Below are 21,436 nucleotides of genomic sequence, written 5' to 3' on the forward strand. Positions count from 1 at the left end.
CCACACTTCGGTAAGGACAGACAGAGTCAGTATGGAAAACGCAGCACACCCCTTGGACCTTAACTAAACACTTCAGCCGCTGGAGATCACAGAATCCTGTTTAGCAATACCAGAGGGAGCATTTTCTGCAGAGGAAATCTCTTCAATGTGGCTATAGGAAGCCAGGAAAATTAAATATTTGGGGAGGAGGAAGAAGTTTTGCTTGTTTTGGTGCATTTTTAGAGACAGATGTATTTTAGAAATAGGATTAACTGGAGCATCCTGGCAGCCCTTCCCGCTCAGCGTCACCTCGACCGGGCTGCGCACTCCTGCAAGCTCCTGGGCTGCCCCAAGGAAAATGCCATTAAAGAAAATACAGCTATTTTTAAAGCTAGAAGGACAAATTCTCCTCCTAGTTACACCAGTGACCTTGTGACTCTCCACAAGGTTGGGCAAGCACAGCTCTGATTTGGGGCTATTTTGAGCATCCTCCAGAGCCACCAGGCACCCAGCAGGCAGAATGCACAGAGGGGCAGGATGAGGCTCTCACCTCCAGATAGTCAGACCAAACCTGTTAAGACACAAATAATTTCCACCAGCTAGAGGGTAAAATGAATCCCCTGTTTAAATAAAACACTTTGACCATAACCCTCTGGCCAGCCCAGAGACAAAGCAGGGGTACAGCTGCCTCCCACAGACCTGAGCAGGGCTGGTGTCCCCACTGCCACCCCTGCTCCTCCTGCCACAGCCGCTTGCTCATTACCCATGTGCATGTAGTATGAGCTCGTTCAGGGCTCTTCCACGGATTAAATATTTAAAGGGTTCATACATTACTATCCCTTTTAATTTAAATAAGATGGAATTGCTATAAACTGACTTGGACTGACTTGCTTCCCCCACCACTTTTATTTTGATTTAGTCTTGCACCTGCAGTTTCATCAGGCTGCCATCCAGCATCATCTCAGAGCTTCACGAGCACAATCCGCACTGGTAAATGGATGGAGACCTCTAGGAAAGCTCAGACCCTGCACAGTGATGAGGAAGCACCTTTCACACTCTCAAGCATCTGGGCTATGGCATGGCTGAAAGGATTCCACATATCAAAAGGGATGCAGAGCCTGGACTTCCCCATGTGCATTTTCCCGGCTGGGATGAGCAACACTTGCTTTGCCACCCAGCCCAACCTGTTTGCATGACCCTTTTTGGGAGCTGCTGCTCTCCCCTCCAAGGCAGCAGCCACATTTTAGCTGCTAGTGGCATCAGTAAAAGCACAACCCAGGGCAAGCTCTGGAAGATGAGACATGACCAACACGTAATTCTCTGCCATTGCGCTCAGACACAACCCAAAACCTCCCAGAGCATCGGGCTGGGAGGAATCTGAGCTCACGTGGTCCAGGAGAGATCCTACAGCAACACCCAGGCTCTCAGCCCACTGCCATGCCCAGGAGGCTGTGCACACACCGGCTTCATTAGCAAACTTGATAGACAATGAATGATCAAAGCAACCAGCAATTCTACCCAAATTCACACTCATGTTCTCATCCTGGAGGCCAGGGGGCCCAATGCTCCTTGTGGTGCAAGGTGAGCAGGACACATCCGCGGGCAGGGAGGGAAGATCTCTCCCTTGGACTGCAGGAGCCTAAAGATGGAAAACGCTTACAGCTGTGTACACATCCATATGCATAAGAGAACAGGCCCTGATCCAGCACACGCTTACGTCAATCTGCCATCACCAAGATTTAGGAGAACACTTAAAATTAAGCAAAAATTTCCTTGCGCTGCAAAACTAAGGACCAAGAGAGGAAATATATCTTGTGGTTAGAGCAGAAGCAGGTGCCAAAGCACTTGGTCCCAGCACAGGTTCCAGCACCCCAGGTAACCCTGGGCATCTCACCTCACCTCTGGGTTTAGCCACTGGAAGCAGCTGCCAGGTCTTCCCCTTACAGCTATAAGAGGCTCTCAGATGGTCACAGAAAACCTGACCAGCTTTGAAGGCTATTTCCCATCTGGTGCCCATGGCCAGCTCCTCACACACTGTTTGCAGAAGAGCAGCTCACCTATAACTCAGCAGCAGCAAGGAACCCCCCCAAGCCCTGGCTCTGAGGAGCTGCTTCTAATCTAAACCACAGAAGAAAGTCGGGACTTGCAACAATACTACAGATTTTGCCTGCTGAAAATAAAGACAACAGCATTTCAAAATAAATGGGGGGCACAGTAAGATCAATAAGCGAACAACTTATTTTCCAGCCCAGCCTAATTAAAATGAAGAGTGTTAATCTGTTCACCATCACAAGTGAGAGTTCCAGTGTAAAAGAGAGTGCATCATCCTAAGAGCTATAGGACATGATGCTGCTTTATGGCTGTTTCATTAGTAAGACAGGGAGGGGGTGGGATGGAATTCAGAACAAGAACTAGTAATTCTTCATTAAGAGGGGAAAAAGCCATGCAGGAAGTTTGGGGACTTTTCTTAAAGCCAACATGAAATTAGAGAACCTATAACCAAGTTCACAACCTGAAAGGATTATGTACAGAAGAGGACTTCCCTGCAAAACCATTTGCAGAAGATCAACTGACCCACACAGTAAATAATGCAACAAACTCCTCTGAACTTCGATGGGGTGGTGACAATTTGCTTGTAAGCATTACTGGTGGCCTCAATGATCTTAAGGGTCTTTTCCAACCTAAGTGATTCTATGATTTCTTAGGGAGCTTCAAGAATCACATCCCATAGATTTATTTCCCTTTCTTTCTTGAAGCATGAAGCAGTTACACGAAATCCACAGCCCAATTTCTGCTCCTTCGTGAATTGGGACAGCTGCTGAAACATGTTGATTTATTGAAGTTTTCCTTTTACTCATCTGTGGCAGATGTCCTCCAGGAGCAGTTGCTTCATTCCTGTGCTTCAGCATTTCCCTGAACGAGGTAAACAGGAGCCAGGCCAAGTGAGCAACAGGGGATGGGCTCAGCTGGGCGTCCATCCCCACGCAGCCGGTTTGCATCCTGCAGTTCAGTCCCACCAGCCTGCATGGCCAAGCTGGGCAGACCATAAAATGGTTTGGAAGGGACCTTAAAGTTCATCTAGTTCCAACCCCCCAGAATAAATGAAGAGATAATTGCATGTGATTCCTGCAACCAAGAAACACATTTTCTACCAAATACAATGCACAGCTCAATCCCATTCCCACATCCAAGTCCCACTCGGCTGCAGTTTGCAAAGCTCAGCCTTGCCCTAGCATAGGCCAGGTCCTCACAGCTTCTAGGGAAAGAGACTCAAACACAGACGGTATAGAAGTTCAGCGGTGCCATAAAACACGAGGCAGGTTTGAACTCCTGCATTTTAAACAGAAAGCCGCTTCCAGCAGCAATCCATCCCCTTTGGCCACACGCCAGACCTTGCTGTTCACTGCTCAGCAACGCCTTCCCAGGAGAAGGTGGCTGGAAGTGACATTACTGCAGTGTCCCCCTCCACCCCCAGGAGTTAATCGGCTCGGTGACATCCCTCGTCCCGCCAGCCCTGACGGATGCCCTATCTGTCACACTCGCTACATCTGCCCTGAGCAGGGGCAGAACCAGCACAAGGGTTATGGGGTTTGGTTCCAGGCCACATCCTGGGGCAGGAGTAAAACAGAAGTATTTTTATATCCTAAATCAATAGTTCAATAACTCGTTTGTTTTTTAATAATTGCCCTTTTTTGCATTGCCTTAACAACTTTATGCTTTTTGCAATAAGAGCTCAGAAGGGTAGGTGGAAAATGCCCTTTCAGGGCTGCTCCACACACACTCCTGCTTTTATTCAAGCAGGGCCAGGCACAAACTTCTCAGCACAGTGATGAAAAGAAACTACTTCAACTCTTTAGCTGTCCGAGGGTTTTTCCTTCTGATCAGACTGACCAGCTGCTCAGGCTGCTGAGGGAAGAGTTAATTAACGTCACAAGATGAGCACTTGGGCCATGCAACTATCACCTCCTGCTAGAACACCTTGGTGAACCACCAGGATGAACGGAACCAGCACTGAGCTCAAGTAGAGGCATTTATCCTTCAACAATGCTCTATTGCAACAACTTCATTTTGATGATACTGAAAGATTGATGCTCACAGCCGCTGTCATTCCCTCTGATAGATTTTGGGGCTGTGGAGTGACAGTTGCTCAATGCACTGTTCTTGAAAAGCTGCGCTCATAGTAGTAGAGAGGAGAGTGATGCTCCATGCATCCAGGTTCTCTGCAAGCTGCAGGTGGCTGAAGAATTACTTGGAGAAATACAGGGATGCTTAGGGAAAACCTTGCCTAGTAAAGGGTGCAGGGTGAGAGGAAGGTGTGTCAAAACAGCCAGTGTTGTGAGGAATAGCCAGTTTGTTTCATCCCATGGAAAGAGATTGTTGGTCACAAACATCACAGCCAAGAGCCACAGCAGACTGTGCTGTTTTGCCACAAACACGCTGGAAAAATCAGATCCCGAGCTGAGACTCTCCAGGGCTGAGCTGCAGCCGTACCGAGCTCTCACAGCTGCTCTCGAAGCCAAAAAACAACCAAAATATCAGATTGATCAATCAGCAAAACAACACAGAAACTTGGCTTGACCATAGCATACACTAATGGAGGAAAAATAAACCACACACACACCTGTACCTTGGTAGCCTTAATCTTAACCTCTGTGCCTCCAAGTCCCCCGCACCTGTAACATGAGGAAAGAATCATCTACCTCACCTGGCTGCTGCAAGGTTTTCCTAATCAATCAGCTCATTAATTCATGCAAAGCATGAGATAGACAGCAGATGGATGGTTTTACACAACAGTCTTTTCTATAGTGAAATATTTCTACTTAATTCTCCGCCATGCCAGCAGCTGCCTGCCTGGTCCTGGCTCAGCGGCACCGAGCGGTCCCGGCTCACACAGGGACACCCACGAGGTCCGGAGCAGCAGGGTCTGCCCAAACAGCGTTTTGAAGCCACATGGGATTCCCTAGCTGGAGATACCCCTTTTTTCCACAAGGCTTCTTACAGATTTGATTTCTACCTCGTCATATTTAGAAGCTGTCTCAGGAGCGTAATGACTTTAAATTCACTCACCACCACAGTCAATCAATGGAGCGGCGGCGGTGGCGGCTGCTGGTGCCTCGCGAGCAGGCAGTGATGAATGGGGCTTTCGAGGCGGCATTGCTCACCTCCGAGCGAGAGGAGAGCGGGGGCAGAGGGTGGGGAAGAGAAATAAAGCCAGAAACAAGAATTAAAAGGAAGAAATGGGGCGGGGGGGGTAGGAAAACCTAACCTCCTCGCTGTAAACTTGGAATGAGTGTTCCTCCACTCCTGGAAGGCACGGCTTGGAGGGAGCAGTCTTGGCTTGCGTTAGTCTCCCTGATCTGTTATCATCCTATATCTTAAATAAACCAGCTAATATATTTACTACAAACAAGTGCTAATGCCAAACCTGGCTTGTGCAGAAGACCAGAGCCTCCATGTGCGCCCCAGACCCAACTTTCCTTCCCAGGAGGAGCAGACACCCGAGAGCAGGTCTTGAGAGGATGCCTTCCCTTTGGACAACGCAATAAAGGACATGGTGTTATAAGCGTTATGCCTCAATTCCTGCTGTGTAGATGCAGACAGACACAAGCCTCACGGGATGACACGCAGCACCCTGTGCCTCCCATCCCTGAGCAGCTCCGGGTACCAGCAGCAGAGACGAGCAGCCCTGAGTGCTCACAGCCACCCCAGAGGGATGGGAGCACCCGTCCCTGCAACTACCAGGAGCTTCCAGGGAGGAAAAACACAAATGCATGTGAAAAATCCTCATTTAGGGGAGTCCATAGGACCTAATCCTGCTCCAGCATGCTGCCAGTCACTCTGCTCTACCCAGAAAGGATGCTGTTCAGCATTTAAAAGGAGCAACTTCACATCAGGGCTCTTTTCTCCCTCTTTCTCCAACTACGGGGTCAGATCAGTGCCGTGCAGCCTGTGAGCATAAAAACATTCACAATATAGAAAACTGCTATGTTACCAAAGAAGCTGCAGTTTGTGGTGCGAGTGTCACAGCTGAGTGTTCGCGTCTCACAAAGCGCAGAGACGCAAGAGTCGAAAAATGAAACCCACACGCCAGCAAAATAAAAATAAGAGGTAGTAAAAGTAAATTAATGATGCTGCTCCAATTTGAGCAAACACTAATTAAGAATGTGTAATTGAATTAATGTATTATTTAGAAACTCCAGCAAATCCTGAGCTGGGATATAAATGCATTATAGGTTTCCTTTGACATCACATATATCTCACGCCTCACTACCTGCAATTTATTTTAATGTCACCAGAATCTCCAGATTTATGTCCTTGTCATTCACCATTGTTTCGCATTTATCCCATATATCTATATCCTCTCTCCTCAGTTCCACATATCCAAGTGCTCCATACGGGGCAGTGATGACCATTCGATAAGTCAAAGCTGTGCAATAAATTAGCTCAGTGCACCAACCACTTCCCTGTGCCCAGTAGCCACAGGTCTGGGCCTAAATTGTTTAGAGCCTGGAAAAACATCAAATACCTCATCAAAAAACAAATCCATCTTCTTAAAATGCATGTCTTTTTCCTACAGCTTCAAGTGTCAGTTTGTTCCACATACATGGGGAAACCAGAATAGGTCGAGAAACCAATATCATCACACCCTGGAAACAGAACAAAACAGCACCTTGGGGCAGGGGGGGCTAAGTCAGCCCCTCAAAGGTTTCACAGCAGACATTTGTACCTGTGAAAGGTCCCAAGATATTGCATTTGCAGCTGGGACCGTTTCATAGTGCTTTGGGTATTCAGCAAGAGGCTTTACATACATTATTCTCCCCTCCTTTTGAGCCCTTAGCAGTGAGGCTTACGGTTCTTACTACACCTGCGTTTCCAGGAAAAAATACAAATACACCAAAAGGAGAGAAAGAAATCCAGTGAAACTGTTTAAAACCACTCAAGGCACTTGTAAGGAAAGCAGCATGAGAAAATAACACGGGCAGATCCAAGTTCACACACACACATAAAGCTCTAGGAAAGAGGAAAAGAAAAAATCAGCTTTAAAGCATCTTGTATTTAGGTATTAGCATACACTGTAGCAAAATATGCATGCTGTTTATAAAACATATTGGAAGACTTTTCCCTAAAAGATGCCATATAAAGTATAAAATTTTATTATCTCTGCCTGTCCATTTTACAAAGATCTACACAAACAAGTTGCCAAATCTGCCTGCAGTTTAACTCCATTAAATCCAATGAATGAGTTTGGCCCACAAAAAACTCTGCACTTACTGTAATAAAGCTAAAAGCTGATAGTAGCTGATACAGTAAAACACATACACTTCCATACACTTATTCCTGCTGATTTAAAAATACAAGCGAGCTACAGATCACCCTTGTCCAGCTCCCAAAGAAATGCTGAAGTGGGGGAGGAAAAATAATCCGAGCCTTGGAGCTCCCTGGTTCCCTCTAAGCACAAAGGAGAGAGGGCTGGGGAAAAACCTTGTGTTCATTTGGCTTTTCCACAGAGAGCCCTGAATGGAGACAACGTGTGTTTGAACTAAATGCCCAACGGGTTGGTGCCCAGGTTGGGCAGGACCAGGGGTCACAGGTCTGGACCCCATCCTGGGACACCCACATTGCAGGGGGCCACGCCAAGTGGTACAGACCCCAAACCCAAATGACAGATTACAAGCCTCACCTGATTGATACGGGTTTTGTTTGTTTGTTGAGGTTTTGGGTTTTTTTGGTAATTCACTCACCTTTCTCTCAGATTGCTGTCACAACCACACCAGCTCCCATCTCCTCCTGCATTTCCCTCACCCAGGCTGACAGGCACCCTGCTCCCTCCGTGCCACCTCCTCAGACACTCCTGCCCCAGCTCCTCATGGTGCACAGAGGCTCCAGGTCCCTCTCACCTGGAGAGAACTCTCACAGCTGCTTTCTTAGATATTTATTATTATTTGCTTCTATTACAGTGATGCCTCAGGGACCCAGACAACCCTTGTGCTACTGGTAGTATCTATACTCACACCACTCCAACAGCCAAACTACACCTCCCATATCACTTCACACTCTTCCTCCCCACCAAGCCCTTGCCACCCTGGCTGCCCCAGTCCCCTGGGGGTGTAGCAGACACAGGACCAAGGCTCAGGGTCTTCAGCCCCTTCACCCCAAGGTCCCCACAGCTCTACTGCTTTCACAGTTCTGCCTCCTTCCTCACCTGCAGTTTGGGGCCGTGCATGGCTCCACAGTTGTCCCACTGAGCCCCATCCAGGTCTCCTCCTACCCACCAGCCTCCTCTGGGCCCAATGTGCTGCTCACCATCACACCTCCACCTCACCACACCCAGCCCCAGTGCTGTACCGCCATTGGGCTCACTCACACTCTCTGCAGACCCCAGGCTCATAACACACACACACACACACAAAAATCCAGCAACCATATCGGATCATGCAAAACACAGCTCAAGGCTGTGCTCCCAACTCATACCCCCTTGAAACCCCTGCAGTAGCTTCTTCCCTCTTCTACCCTTCCTCTCAAAGCTTTGCTGCTTACTCCCCATCACAGACCACTCAGAAAGGCACAGCCTACCTGCAGCACAACCCCATCCTCTCTTCCTGTGACTCCTCACTGCCCCACAGCAGCTCCTTCTTAAGCCCCTCTGCTCCACCAGACTTCCCAGTGCCCTTTGCTGAGAAACCATGTAATCCCAGGCTTTTGCTACACCTGGTGTTAACACCAATTCACAGCCGAGTGCCAGCAGCTGGGATGCTGCGGGTGTTGCTGTGCTGCTGTTGGCTTTTCTTGGTGTGAAATCCCAGCCCTGGAGCAGCCAGCAGGGAAACTCCACCCGGACCAATGCTGCTGCTTTCTGTGTCCCTCTGGGACGCACAGCTTCACTGACATAACACGCTCACTTGTCCCCAGCACATACACAAGAAAATAAGCATCAGAAAATATTGCCCAAGGATGAGGTTAAGACTCTAAACAGGCGGGACAGCACCGGGCTCTCCAGGGCACAGACTGCGTGTCTTGTCCCTGTCGCAGCTTCTCCAACCTCAGCGCTGCATTCAGAGCTTGACTCGGAAACCTCCGAAGCCCTGGCCATGTCCTTCTGTTCTCATGTATTGTGCAACCCTATATTTAGCATATGATGGGAAAACCAAAATAAATAATCCATAGCTCATAATAATGAATGTTGCATCTTGAACAAGCCAAAAACCTGACCTTTATAGTTAAGCTATCCTGGTGAGAGGTTAGATCGTATGTTTTCTGATCATCAAACAGGAAAGCATTAGCCAGACAGGGAGAACAAGCTCTTATCTAGACCTGATTTCTCTCCCCTCCAGGGGATCCTGTAGGATATTTCAGTTCTCTCGCGCTCTCTGTATGACTCTTCCCTCCCCCAGTTGCTTGAAATCAGCCAAATTCACAATCTAATCTGGCCGGGAGTCAAAGGGGAGAAAAATCAAGTCCTAATGCAGTGACTACTTTGAATGGGGAATTGAAGCCAATCAGAAAGGCATTATTGATCCCTCCTCAGAGCACCTTGGTCAGGGAGGGGAAAGCCACGGGCAGCTGCAGAGCTGCCCCCCACAGCCAGCCGGGGCTGCCCTGCCAGGCTTGCGTCTTTCCCAGCGCTCGCCTGGGCTGGGAGCTGCTGTGATGGGGGAACCAGCCCCGTCCTGCACAAGTTCCCTGCCTGTGCAAGGAGAGCACAGGCCACGGTGTGCAGTAGTCCATGGCATGCGCTACCCCACGTGCGTGTGAGAGCATGACCTGTGTGCTGCCTACCGCGGTGTGTTTGTGTGCAAACACTTCCAGTGTGCACCGCGTTGGAGTGGACCCATCTGCGAGAGCAAGGCTGCTACATCCGCGTGCGTGTGTGTGCACAGCGGGGGCTACATGCATTTAAGCGGTGTCAGTGCGGGGCTGCTCCGCGCGAGAGCCAAAGCGCAGGCTTCAGGGCAGGGAAGGGGGTGTGCATGTGTATGTATGTGTGTACCTTTCCCCCACCAGCTGCCTGTGTGACTCGCAAGCACAATCCCTGCAGCGGGCAGGGGCAGGCAGCGGGGTGGCTCATCCCAGGAAACGGGGCAAGTGCAGCAGAGGATGGGGAGCAGCCAGACGGGGCTGGGCACAGCTCTGAACATCCCTGGGTGAGGATCCCGGTGCTTTGGCCCGCGTTAGCGCTGGCTGCGCGCTCCTCTGCCTTATGTAACTGCAGCAGGGATGTAGCAGCGAATGGGGGTCCGAGACCGGGGCGAGAGGAGCTCCCCACTGCAATCCCCTCCAAAGCAAAGGGGGCCGGAGCAGAAGCCGCAGGCCCCCGCGGGGGTAAACCCAGCCAGAAGGCCGAGGCAGTTGCACTGCCACCGGCTGGGCTGGGCGCGGCTCGGGGCTGCCCCGATGCGGAGCAGGTCCGGCGGCCGGTGCCGGTCCCCACCGGGGAGTTACCGCCGCGCTCGGCAGGGCGAGGGCACGGCTCCCGCCGCGGCGTGCAGCGCCCAGCACAGCCCGGCCGGGCCCAGCTGGCTGTCTCCCTGCCCGGCCGGGGATGCCCCGGGGAAGGGGCTCAACCCGGCGCCTCGGAACCTCCCCGGAGCCAGGGGACGTGGGGCGGCAGCTCCGGGGGAAAGTCCTGGGAAGTTTGGGGAATCGCACATTTTGCAGGGAGGCAGGAGGGAAGCATCTCCCTTCAAGAAATAAAAATAAAATTTAAAAAACCACGCAGGGTCCTGTCGGCTCCTGTCCTCCCCCCCGCCTCGGGCAGCGCTCCCCAGCCTGCCAGCCCAGGCACCGCGGGACCGTGAGGCCACCGGCATCTCCTTACCTGCCGGCGTCACGTCTGCTGCTGCCTGCCCTGCTGCCTCTTGCTCTTCCTCCTCCTCTCCTCCTTCCTCCTCCTCTCTCCCTCTCCCTGCTGCTTGGGGCTCTTTATGGAGATTCATTCATTCATGCCTTCCCATCGGTCCCTCAGCGTTTCCCTGCCTCCCGGAGGCAGAGCGTGTGACGCCTCGCCCCCTTCCAGCCACTTTCTGCTGTCACACAGCGGCGCTGCCCCAGCCCGGAGGGGCGGCCGGGCTGGGACACGCGTGGGAAGCGACGGGCCGGGGGAGCGTCCCCCAGCGCGGGGCGGAAGCGGTGGGCGGGCGTGGGCACTGGGAGGGGGCGTACAGACGGTCTCTGGCACCCGTCGCTGGGGCGTCGGGCCGCCCCCAGGGCTCTCTGCGCTGCCCTCCGCCCGCCCCATCCGGCGCCACGCCGCTGCCCATCGCCGGCCGACACAAAGCAGCGGCTACCCGGGGGGAGGGCTCGCAGCCGCACCCCCGGCCAGCCCCCGGGCAACCCTCGCTCCCTCTTTCCCTCTCTGCTCGCCCCCTCCACCCCAACCCAGTCCGTCCTTCCTCTCCGTCTCCCGCTGCCTCCGCACCCGCGGCAGAACCGCATCTCGCCCCTCGGAGCCCTGCCCCATCCGCGCAGCTTACAAAAGCGCTGACTCAAGCCCGGAGAGGAGCGCCTGACTCCGGCGTGGGGAGCCGGGGCTCCCTGGCCAGACGGAAACTGCCCCCGCCCCGGGCCAGTTCCTCCCTCTGTGCCCTGGGGAGGACACCTCCATCTCGGGGGCTGCTCGCTCCTCCAGGTCACCGAGCCAAGTCCATCCCTTCCCCAGCTTTCCCCAGGATGAGGGTCCCTCCGCTGCCCAGCGCTGCCTGACCTCCCGCTGCACTTCGCGGGGGGCTGGGTACACACTCCCGGTCCCCCTCGACAGCATCCCGCTGCCCATTGCCCGCCGCTGCCCGCACACCCCGCCAAGCCGGGGCAAACCCGGGGTGTCTGGGGGGGTGTAAGACCCGCCAGGTGCCGGGCAGCAACGGGCGAGGTGCTGAGGGGGAGCAATTTTCGGTGCTAAACTTCAGGGGCACTGCCTCCTCCCTGCACTACACGAGGTTATTCATTCCGGACAGCCAGGACAGAGAAATCCGCTTTTTCTCTTGAAGACCCGGTGGGAAACTTGAAGACGAGCGTTTGGATTTGGGCGCTGGCGGAACCTTCAGAGGGATAAACCATTAATTTCGGGTGAAAGCCCTTAAAAATATTCCCCGAAGGACCCCGCCCGCTCCCCGGCGAGCCATGCCGTTTCCTTACAAGCGGTGCCACCCCCTTTGCAACGATGCCATCAATTTCGATTAACGATCGCTTTATTCACCGCTGCAAACTTCTAAATATTTAATACAGTGCAAACCGGCACCGAAATGCACGGAGCTGATGCGGGGAGGCGAGTCCCCGGCTGGGGAAGGCGTGAGCGGCTGCCCGCGGCTGAGCCCGGCGGCCCCGCTTCCCCTGCCCCGGGGGAGCCTGTTGATATCAGTGTGTGTGTGTGTGCCCCCCCACCACTTCCACTCCCTCCGCTGGGCTTTCCCGGGGCTGCAAATCACAGCATGGACGTGGGCAGCATCGCGGTTCCCCCGGGCTGCCCTGCCCGGGGAAGGCAGGGATGAGCGGAGATGCGGAGGTTTCTTACCGGGAAGAGCTGGAGGAGGAGAGAAGGGTGCGGGTGGAGAGGAACACACACCCCGATGGGCCGGCATGTCCCCAGCACCGGGACGCTGCTGCCCGGCAGGTCCCGCTGCACACGGGTTGAGCAGCTCCGCTCCACATCGAGCGGGACGGGGGCTGGGGACCCCCAGGGATTTCGGCTGGTCAGAGGGGTCCTGCCCGGGGGGGCGTTGCCCCCCACCGCCCTGGCATCTCCGGGCACAAAAAGCATCACTTCACCCGCAATGTCAGGCGGGTCCCCGGGCGGGGGGGTCCTGCACAGGGGCTCCCCCAGGGAAGGAGGCGAGCGTCCCAGGCCCACGCCGGGGAGCGGACGGGACACCCCTCCTCACACCGCCCCGCGGGCCCCCAGCACCGGCAGCGCTTCATTAAAATGCAATCAAGAAAATTCTTTGGCAACTCCGGCCGCGGTTTAACACCGGCTCCGGTCCTCCGGGCTCAGACTGAATTCGGGAGCTGAGACGGAACTTCACAGCAACATCTGTCCTCATAATTTAAACTGCAACACACCCACCGGGCAAGAGCGCGCTCCTGTCCGTCCGCTCCACCTTTCTCTTTTTTTAAAAAAAAAAAACAAAACAACAAAAAAAAAGGCGAGAGCGGCTCAGACTCAGAGACAGGCACCTGCTCCCGCCTCCCCGAGCCACCAGCGCGGCTGCAGCCGCACCGGACGAGGATGCGGGGCCGGCGCCGTCCCGGGGAGCGGCCCCCGGCTGGATGTGATGTCCCCTCCCCGGAGCACGGACACCTCCCCCTCCCCAGCTACGGCCGCCCTCCACTAATTTTCTTTAATTAAAGCTCTATGTGCGGCATGTTTCGCGAGGACAGAAATAGCCGCTGAAGGAGCACATGGAGGGGAGGCTGGTCCAAGCGTGGGAATGCAGAAGGGATTGGGGGGGGCAGGGGAAGCAGAGCCAGGGAGCGGCTCTACCACAGCCCCCACTCCAAGGCCCGGAATCGCCGAGGGTATTTGAGGTGGTGGGTGAGACCCAACCCCTCCGCTCCGAGCGCTCCGTGGGGTGGAGAGGGGCTGCGGGTGGACGCCCCCCGCCCCTGGGGGACACCGCTGCCCGCGGCACCGGCTCTTCCCCCAGAGCACAGGGGTTTCCCGCAGGAGCAGTTGCAGCGGCGGCACGAAGGGTCTCCCCAAGGCTGCTTCGGCTCGGTCGCACCCCTCAGGAGGTGGGGAGACCCCGAAATGGGGATCCCCCATGGGCGAGGGGGGGACACGGCACGGGCGACCGGCAGGGCTCCCTCGGTTTCGCGCTCCTAAGCCGGCCGGGGAGAGCCGCTCCGGGCCCGACTTCTCCTCGCACCTGGAGGAACAGGGGAGCAGGAGCGGCTGCAGCCGAGCTTGAGGACCCCCCGCCCGCGGATGGAAGGGTACCCCGCTTCCCCTGCCACCTGCCCCACGGTGCCCCCCCGCCGAAGTCCCAGCCTGGGTTGTAGCCACGAAAAGTTTGGCGACACGGAGTGGCCACCGGGGGCTGCGCGGGGCTCACCGGGCACCCGGGGCTCCCCCGGCAGCGCCGAGCGCCGCCGCGGCGGGGAGACACCGGGCGGGGGCCGCGGGACCGGGGCGAGCTGGCACCGGGCACGGGGCTGGGCCCGAGGTCGGAGCCAGGGGGGGCCGGGCGGGCTGCGGCGGGGGCTGCGGGCGCACCTACCTGCTTCGGCGGCGGCTCCTGGCGCTCGGCGGCGCACCCAGCCCCGAGGCGCGGTGATGGGCGGCGGGCGCACCCGCAGCTGCGGCTCCCCGCGCCCCTCCAGGCGGGCGAACCGGGGGCAGGAGGCGGGCAGGGAAACGCAGCCGGAGCCGAGCAAATCCCAGCGCTGGAACCGGCCTCCGAGAAGAGAAGGGCTGCAGCTCCTCACTGCGTCAGGCGGAGAGCCCTGCCCGTGCAGGCGGCGCCGGGCAGCGCTGCCAGGCCTGGGGGGCTCCCATCGGCTCGGCACGGCTCGACTGGGGTGGGCTCGGCTCGGCACGGCTCGGCTGAGATGGGCTCGGCTCGGCGCGGCTCGGCTGGGATGGGCTCGGCTCGGAGCGGCAGTGCGGGGCGGAGGTGTGCGGTGCGGCTCGGCCTAGCACGGTCCGGTTCGGCACGGCTCGGTACGGCTCTGTTCGGCACGACCCGGTCCGGTTAAGCCCGGCTCGCTTGGGCTCGGAGCGACCCGGCTGGGTCCGGGCGCGCTGTCACAGCACAGAGCGATAAGCGGCTTGGCCGGGAGAGCCGGGTTGACACCGGGGGAGCTGCGGGGGGGGCGTGTGTGTGTGTGACACTGTGTGCGTGTGTGACACTGTGTGTGTGTGTGTGTGAGACACTGCGTGTGTGACACTGTGCGTGTGAGAAACCATGTGTGTGACACTTGCATTGGTGTGACACTTGCATTGGTGTGACACTTGCATTTGTGTGACACTGTGTGTGAGACACTATCTGACACTGTGTGACCCTGTGTGACACTGTGTGTGGTACTGTGTGTGTGACACATTGTGAGAGAGGGGGGATGAGCGTGTTGGGGTTTGTGAAGGTGTGAGTGTGCATGTTGGGGTATCTCCCTGTGTGTGTGACACTGTGCTTGGGGGTGTGCATGTGGTGACAACCTGGGGGGTGCAGGGATTAATCTGTTGCGGTGTGTTTGTGTATGTTGGGGGTCTGTGTGTGTGACAGGCCGTGGGGGGGTGCAGGAGCCTGGTTGTGTCTGTATTTATGCACATGTCCCTGTCTCCGTGAGACCATGTGAACATGTCTGTGTGTCCCTGTGTGTGCATGACAGTTTCCCCAACCCCTCACCCCAAACCTCTACGGGTCAAACTGGGCCCAACTGGGCAGCTGGGAAGTTGGAAGCACAGGGGCTGGGGTGACCCAGCTGGGAGAGCCAAGACAGGGATGGGACTGGGCCAGAACACCCTCCTACAGCCCCCCAGGGTCCACAGTCCCTGTGCTCAGCCTTTCCCAGGCACCCTCCTGCCCCAGACCACCCCTTGGCTGATCCAGGGACTGCCATCCTGCCTTCCCGCTTCTTTTGGTCTTTTTTTTTTAATGCTGTTTTAGCAACACAACACAGAACTTCAGAGTGATTAAAGTGTGGCTGGCACTGAGCCGGCTCTTGGAATAAAAGTGCTATTCTCTCTCCCCAGACACTGTCATTTGAGGTAAGGACTGGCCAGTGCATTTCTTGTGATAGCCCAAGGTGTCTCAAAGCCATCTCCAAAACCACCTCCGAGCTTGTGAGTTCCTTTTGCAGCCCTGCAAGGAGGTGGCAGGGGAGACAGAGAAGGTGGGGTGCAGGAAAAAAATGTCACTCTTCTCAGTTTGATAGCAACACCACCATCACAGCCAAAAACCCTGAAGCATTGAGTAATAGAGCTGGGCGACAGCCTGGGAACAGGCAAGCTGTGGCCCCTCTCCAAACAGCAGCTGGCAACCTGGCACAGTGCTCAGCTGCATTAGACACAGAGCCCCAGGGAGACACAGAGACACCTCTGTGTGATGGAGAGGACAGGGCAGGGAGAAGGGCTCCAGCATCCTCTGCTCCGCAGCCCTGATCTGGCCCCTGACATGCTGGGGAGGCTGTGGGGCTTGGTGTTTGTGTGAGCTGGTTGCTCTGGTGTTCTTCTCTCCCCTTCTCTGGGCCCTTCTCCACCAGCACCTGGGCTCTTGCCCTTGAAGCACGGAAGACTCCTCCATCCCTGGAGCAGAGATGTCCCATTTCTCCCATATCCCATGGGATGCCATGAAGTCAAGGAGCTCTCATTAAAATTGCTTTGGACTAATAAATGAGCAGGCAAGGACACAAAATAGGCAAGGGGCTGCCATGGGTGGCTTTGGGGTCATATGTCTTCCTGGGGAGGTTGAAGATGAGAGGTCACATCCCCCCTCTGCTTTGGCTGGAGAAGGCTCTTGAGCCCAGTGCTTGTACCGGTGAGTGGCCACATCTCCCAGGGCAGGGAAGGGGCACTGCCACATCCCTCCCGGTGCCAAGAACAGGGTGTCCTGGGGTGCAGGGCACAGTCCCCTCCTTGGTGCCACACAGTCCCCAAGGAAGCCAGAAATGCTGCAGGTTTGTGCAAGCCCTGGAGATGAGTCTGGCCCCTGGCAGCTGGAAGAGGACTTGCCTGGAGGGGACAGGGATGGCACCGGCCCTGTGCTCCATTGCAGGTCTTCACCCGTGGAAATCAGCAGCGAGGAGAGGGAAGGTTTGCAAAAGGCTCAAGGTGAATTTGCTGCCCCCTGGCACGCAGTGCCCAACTCCATGGGGCTGTTTCGGGAGAGGGAACCCCCACAAACCTCCAGCCTCAGCCATGGATCAAGGACAGGCTTTAAAGCAGCATCGTTCTTACCAATTGCCAGAGCAGAGTGGTTGGGAGGTGTGGAAAGACTTGGTTCAATCAAACCACTTCGCAAACCAAGGTAAATTAATAAAAGAAGCACTTCTGAGCAAACTGTTCCAGTTCGTCTGGGAGGAAGTGACGCCAGCCCAGCCTGTGGCCCTATATTTAGTAAAAGTCTAAACCAGACATTGATAATATTATTAAAGACAGGAAGGAGTAAAAGAAGAACATAGCGTTGCTGGGATGACTGATCTATTTACGTGAGACGGCGGGAGGAGCGCTGTGAGAAAGGTGTCTCAGGTCAGGAGAGCCTCTGCAGGCCCTTCCCCTCGACCAGCAGCAGAAGACATCTGACACAGCAGGTTCGAGCAGTACTAACCCAGTTTAACAAGCGGTACGAGAGGGAGAGGTGGTTAATAAAACATTGGCCGCTTCTCCCAGCGATGTGGAGGTGGTACAGGAACGAGAGCTCTTTTGCTGCCTTCTGTAGCATCACCTGGGAGGGGAATGCTGGTTGAAGGATGGAGCACTGCCTGGCCAGTGCTCCGTTTGTCTGTGCAGAACAGGGAGGTGTTAAATTAGACAAGGGCATCGATGGCTCTGAAATGCAGTGTGACCTTGGGTGAGTGACATCCCTTCTGGCCTTGCCCAGGGCAGGGACCGAGTTGTCCCCCCTGCAGTGCCCACAGCAGCAGGGTTGGACTCTGGATTCTCTTTGTGTCACAGTGATTGTGACAACCTGGTGTCCTTCAAGAGAGGAAAGAGCTCCCCAAAATAGGGGAATCTGGAGGAAAAGGTGGCAACATGACAACCTTGTGGCTGCCTCTGCGCAGAGCCTGGGTGACAGTCAGATGTCCCCACCCTACCTTCATGGGTCCCCACGGGGTGAGGGACTGAGGTCTGGGGTCCTTTGCTCAATAACACCATTTCTCTCCCCCCCCAAACCAATGGCTTCAAGTGTCTTAAAAATCACCAGCACCTGAACCCCCGCAGTGAGACCCATAACAGCAACGACCCACCATGCAGAGAGGGAGAAAGTCCCACCAGCCTCGCTCCATCCAGGGCTCTGTGCCTGTGGCTCCTGCTCCTGCCCCATGCATGTGCAAAATGTGCCGTGACAGGGAGCTCTCACCAGCAAAAAGGGAGAACGATCCTTGAGGGAAGCGCGTGATATCCCCCTTCACATTGCTACAGGACTGGCTGGTGTCCCCCAGCTTGGAGGGTGAGTAGATCTGCCCCACCGCTGAGTCACCATGCAGCAATACCAGGGGATGCTGCCGTGCGGTTCCCGGGGATGCACCAACGCGGCTGCGGGTGACTCGCCATCCGAGGGACATTTTTTTCACAGCCTGAGATGCTTCTTTGCTGTTGTTGTCAAATACTATCTAAAAATCACCAGACTAATTAGAAAACGAAAAATGACATTTTACGGGCTGTTAGTGCTGTAAGTGCACTAAGGCCTTATGGTATTTAAAGAATGGTTGGAAAACAACCACGATATTTACATCTGGGAAAGAGTTACCGGGCTCCAGCAGAAGCTGCATTTCAGGACATTTTTGTTTAACATACTCAGCCTTGGTGATGACAAATATTACTGCACATCATTACCCCAATTTTTCAGGGTGCTAATACCTCATCCATTGCAAATCATATCTGCTGTGGCCTTGGCAGCTTAGATATGTTTTTATAGATTCCCATTTGTTCTGATTTTCTTTTTCATCTTTGCCTTTGAAACTCTGAAGAAGTCAATCTTAGGTCAGCGAAAGGTATGGGTGGTGGGGACAGGGGACTTCTGCCAGCCCACAGCCCAGGTGCAGAGTGGTTGTGCATTGTGAATTGCTCTTTCTAGGGCCTCCCAGCTGGAGCTGGTGGAGACATCCAGGACCGGTTTGATCTCTAGATCTGCCGTTCCTTGCTGGGCCTGGCAGCTACGGTGGTGCCCATGAGGACAGTGGAGCTACCATGCAGACACTCAACTGCTCAACCACATCTCAAAGTGGAGACACATCCCTACACCACATGCTGCTTGGATTGACCACCAAAGTTAAAAAATTGGCTTGATTTGATCCTATTCCTCCTCGTTGACGCTGATTGCTATCTCCCTATCATGCTTGCACCCCTGTAGAGCATAAGGGATCCCACAGCTTTGGGTTCAGTGCAGCAAACGCTGGGTGCACAAAGGCCCCAAGGGACTCATCCCACTGTTGATGGTTTCTTTTGTTCCCTTTGGATACCCTGAGGTGCCATTGTAGTGCAGATTACATAGCACCTTCCACCTGAGGACCTCCAAGCACTAACCAGAGTGAATAATTCACAATGAGTAATCTATTTAAAGATTTTTGTCTTTTTCCCCTCTTCCATACACATATTGTCCATGAAGAGAATGATGAATTCTCCAGTGCACTTGTTTGGTGTTATTCACAAGTGTCTTTTGTGAATAACTCTGAGCTCGTATGTGCTTTCAAACCAAGGAGTCGGCCATCAAATCTTCAAGTTGCAATTCGGGTCATGGCCCAACAAAACACACATTTCAAACCCTGCGTTCCAAAATCCATCCTGCGTGCTTTGCCACCTCCAAACACCAGTGGATGGAGAGAAAAGCCTTGTCTTTGCCTTCCTTGGCCCTGCACAGACCCAAGTGTGGACATTATGACCCCAATTTTTACAAGTGGCCACTGATTTGGGGGCCTCACTTAAGACATTACAGGCACAATGCTGGTACCCAAGGTTTAGACTCCTTTGGGGTGGTGATGGAGGCAAGTCAACCTGCGTCTGCAGGTCTTCACAGCAAAACCTTCACTTTGCTGCTGTGCCTTCAGTTCTCCTACACACCTGGTGTCCATCTGAGGATGACTCCAGTGACCCTTTGCTTGAGAAGTCTCACTTTGTCATGCACAAGGGACCACATCTGTCCCTCAAAAAGCAGAGCTGGTTCACAGCTTGTCAGTGGCACTGGCCAAACCAAGCAACGCTATTCCAGGGCTGTCATTGAGATGAAGCTACTCAGCTTTCCCAAAGCCATCCCTGAAGCTGATCCCTAGCAAGAAAGGTTGACAGGGAGCACACGCCTGCCTCCAAGACATGTAGATGCAGCGTGGCTTTCTTCTTATTTACAGAGCATCAGATTGCACATTCTCTAAGAGCTCTGATTCATCCCTCCCAAACCCTAGAACAAATACTCCAAAATCAGTCTACAGCATGGGGACAGGCTTTGTTCAGTGCTTTGAAAAAAAGCAGGTAAAGTCATTACCCTCACTTTGCATAGCAAAAATGATATGCATAAAGCTGCATAGAACAACCCTGCAAAGCTCAAAGGAAACAAATGGGCGACTTGCACCATGAATTTCAATGGGACTTTGTGCCGCCAGGATAATAGCCAGCGAGACAGTGAAATATTGCATATAGAGACATTGGGCAGTAAAAACAAGTTCAACTTGCTAATGCGGTGGAATATCCTGCAATATCGCACGGGGGGAGATTGCAGAGCAATTGCGTGGGGGCACATGGAGCAGCCTGAGGGATAACAGAGTGCACCCAGGCACAGGACAGGAATCATTTGGGATGGTGGCTCGGGGGGGTCTTTCAAACACAGGGAATTACCCTGCAGCTTCTCACTGGAGCTGCACACCCCTGGCTTGAAAAACCATTTATCCAGCTTGTCTTGCAGGCAGCACCTGGTTTGCAGGGAGATCTCCAGCCAATTTTTCACATGGGTTAGCTACAGCCCTCGGAGCACCCGACCTGCTGGAGGCCAGCAGTGGCTGTGGGATGCAGATCTGTAGCCAAGTTTATCATTATTATTCCCAGCAGCTGCCTTCACACCGATCACTGGCTGCCAAACACAGTCCTGCCTCAGGTTCCTGCTGCTGTGTTGTCCCAACCAGGACAGACAAGGGAGAATTTGCAGGAGAAGGGGTTGGCTCCAGGGAACCCCCAGCTGGGGCTGCAGCATCCACAGCAGCATCACCATGGGGATGGTGCCCCAGAGTGTCTCTGCCTCCCGTGAACTCCCCGCTCCCCCCCGCCATCCTTGGTGGGATGCCCTGCGGGCCATGGGCTCAGCGAAGTCTCAAATATTGACCGAGGAAAATAATCCTCCCATTCAACACCTGGAAAAAAGAAGGCTTCCACATAGCTGGATAACTCACCGGAGGCTGGAGGAGAGTGAATTAGCATCCTTTAAATTAAAGAGCTTTAAACGGCATCTTCTTCCCAAACTGCCACTATATCCATTTCAATAGTTATAGCAAACACTTTGCAAGTAGACCCAGAGGAAGAGGAAGGAGGAGGGAGAAATCCAAGACAGAGAGGATGGGGGATGCTCTGACATGGCGAGTAGGGGGCCGGGAGATGCCTGTTTGCATCAGGAGCAGCCTTTCTATTACTGAGGCAAATATGTTAAAGCAAGCGACTCCCTAAGGCACCCTAAACTTTTATAGATTGCTGATGGTGAAAGCAGTAAATGAAAGGACACCTTTGAGTGAGCACTCATGTATTAAACAGTCTTGGAGGTTGTCCCCGTGCAAAACAGTTTGTCTTTCAAGGCTGTGTAACTCCACAGCGGATACGGCAGATGAGGGA

At 54.3% G+C, this 21,436-nt stretch overlaps 1 protein-coding gene across 3 annotated transcripts in view; it reads right to left on the reverse strand.

Moving 5' to 3' along the window:
• The window catches only part of ELFN1 (extracellular leucine rich repeat and fibronectin type III domain containing 1), a 105,923-nt gene extending 91,135 nt beyond the window's left edge, over positions 1-14,788 (reverse strand). The window contains exon 1 of one of the 3 annotated variants that reach the window (XM_065031472.1): positions 14,190-14,788. The gene's annotated coding sequence lies outside the window, so the exon portion shown is untranslated. Of the gene's footprint in view, positions 1-8,553; positions 8,577-10,795; positions 11,103-14,189 lie in introns of those variants that run through there. The other 2 variants (XM_021290370.2, XM_005504518.3) reach the window with 2 other exon arrangements.
• Between the last annotated feature and the right edge of the window lie 6,648 nt (positions 14,789-21,436).

The sequence above is a fragment of the Columba livia genome, chromosome 15 (genome assembly GCF_036013475.1).
Source record: "Columba livia isolate bColLiv1 breed racing homer chromosome 15, bColLiv1.pat.W.v2, whole genome shotgun sequence".
NCBI classification, from domain to species: Eukaryota; Metazoa; Chordata; class Aves; order Columbiformes; family Columbidae; genus Columba; species Columba livia.